The sequence below is a fragment of the Myotis lucifugus genome, unplaced genomic scaffold, assembly GCF_000147115.1.
Source record: "Myotis lucifugus unplaced genomic scaffold, Myoluc2.0 scaffold_328, whole genome shotgun sequence".
Classification (NCBI taxonomy): domain Eukaryota; kingdom Metazoa; phylum Chordata; class Mammalia; order Chiroptera; family Vespertilionidae; genus Myotis; species Myotis lucifugus.
Window position 1 is genome coordinate 531,118 of NW_005871376.1, and position 2,225 is coordinate 533,342.

General features: G+C 46.7%; 1 protein-coding gene across 1 annotated transcript in view; it reads right to left on the minus strand.

Moving 5' to 3' along the window:
* BIN3 (bridging integrator 3) overlaps positions 1–2,225 on the minus strand; it is a 39,908-nt gene that overhangs the window by 36,730 nt on the left and 953 nt on the right. The window lies entirely within an intron of this gene.

The window sequence follows — 2,225 nt, forward strand, 5'->3', positions numbered from 1 at the left end:
CTTATTATTCATACAAAACCGATCCATCCCAATACACAGAATAACTCATTTGAAAAAAAATAGGGCCAAGAGTTTCATAGGCCTTTTAGGGCGATAGATCTTTTTTTTCCGGTTTTCAATTAATGAGAGGTTCGCCGGGCAAAAATAGTCAGTATTTGAACTCACCTCCGCTCTTAAGTTAGGTTCATTTCTCTAATTAGCTGTAATTCAAAATACAGAGTCAAACTCCTGGGCCTCTAGGTATAGGAAGATTTCCTCCAGTAGTCATTTCCTTGTCATTTAAGCCTAAAATCATCAAGATCTGTGGTTCCAGGGAAGGCTACAATCCCTGTAGACAGCTAAACCAGATTAAGGTCACCCTTCTTAATTCTACTTACTTCATCTTCCATACCACAATAAAGTCATACACACACACACACACACACACACACACACACACAGGAAGACAGAGGGGGACATGGAGGAGGGGGGGGAGAGAGAAGCATTGGCTTGTATCAGTAATCTGAGATGTGAACATCAAGTGCCTTCTTCCTAGCAGGGCACACCACTGGGACACCTCGATGAATGGGTGAAATGACTGGATGGGTAGATGGTGCAGGAGGGGGCAGGTACCCACTAAACAAACAGGGGGTGGGTAGGCTGCAGGCACAGAGGAAGCAGAGAACAAAGACCTCTCCCTCTTCATGCAAAGTCCACAGTATGCAAAGGGCATAAATATTGGACATTTCTCACTGTGACATTTTGAAAGCCCAGAACAATGGTTACCCTCTTGGGGCCATGGGCTGTGTGTCCCTAGGCCTTATTCAATGATAGCTGGCATATCCCATGTGCTTGGTGAACTTGACCTTGGGCATCAAACTCCCATGATGGCTCTACGTCACTCTGGTCTCTTCCCCCACTGAGAATTCCAGTCTCGGATGAATGGGTGGATTGATTCTGGGAGCAGAAAAACCACTCCTGGAGTGAATCAGAAGGGTCCAGCCCCAGTTCCCTTGCCAGCCATTGAGTCAGGAACTGAGTGCAATTGTGTGCCCAGGCGCCGGTGCTGTTCCCTTCTCGGGGAGAGGGGGTCAGGGACCACGCAAGAGATGACGTAGAAGAACTCTAAGGAGGAAGAGAAAGGAATCTCAGCTTTGAGGGACAAAGCTGCCCTTTTGGTCGTGACCCTCAGTCCAAGGAGGTGCCAAGATGTGCATGTACTGGTAAATTAATTCAACTGGATAAAAATCTCAGCTTTGGCTAGACAGCTAGTTGTCAATTTCAGTTCTCTTCAACCTGACAGACTTTAGGAAATAGGCTACTCATTTCTGCAGAAAAAAACTTCTGTGAGAGAGGTGGAAACAGTGTGCCTCGATCACCCAGAGAATCCTTTCCCTTTAGTGGTCTCTGTTCTACTCTTCTGATTTATGAAGAAAAGACTGATGCGTTTTTTAAAAACTGTAAACTCCAATTTAAGCAATATGATGCATCTGTTCTTTCTGCTTTTTACCTTAAAAAATTAGGTGGCAGAACGAAAATTTCAAGATGCAGCAGTAAGGGGACATCTATATCACAAGGTCAGGGGACCCAGACTGGCACTTTAAGGAAGCAATTCCTCTAGGAAAGGGAACTGAAGGACTGCCACTTTCCCATCACTAACTAGGTTATAACAAGACCGGAAAGTTAGCTTTTTAAGGCTCCAGCCGCCTCTTGGCCTCCTGGAGCAAAGATGGAGGGAAAGGAGCAGCTCCTGCTGGGGCTTATTAGGGCATTGCTCGGGGCTTCCCTCCTTTTGCCAACGACTACCGTCTGACATTTGTCCATCAATCTTCCTCTAAGAAGCAGGGGGGAGGGGGGAAGAGGGGACAGATGATGCTTAAATTTTACATTAGAGAGCAGTCCTTGACACTGACTGACACCAGCTGCTTGTGACCAGAGCCTACAGTCTCTACTGATGGCCAAATGTGAGCCTGCAGGAGCCTTCCCGAACCATCTTCGTTCACCACAACTAGTTATTATGCACATACTGGGCATACATAAACAGGCTACACTCTGAAGACAGAGTGGCAAACGTTCCCTACACGAATGAAACCTGGATTCCAAAAGGGTTGATTCCTCTTGTACCCTCTCTGGGGTCCATGCACTCGGATGAGCACACTTAGGATCCCCTGAGGTTTGGGGTGTGGATACACAGGTCTTTGGGCCTGCAGTAAGGTCCTTGGGGCAAACTGAGTCTTACAAATAAA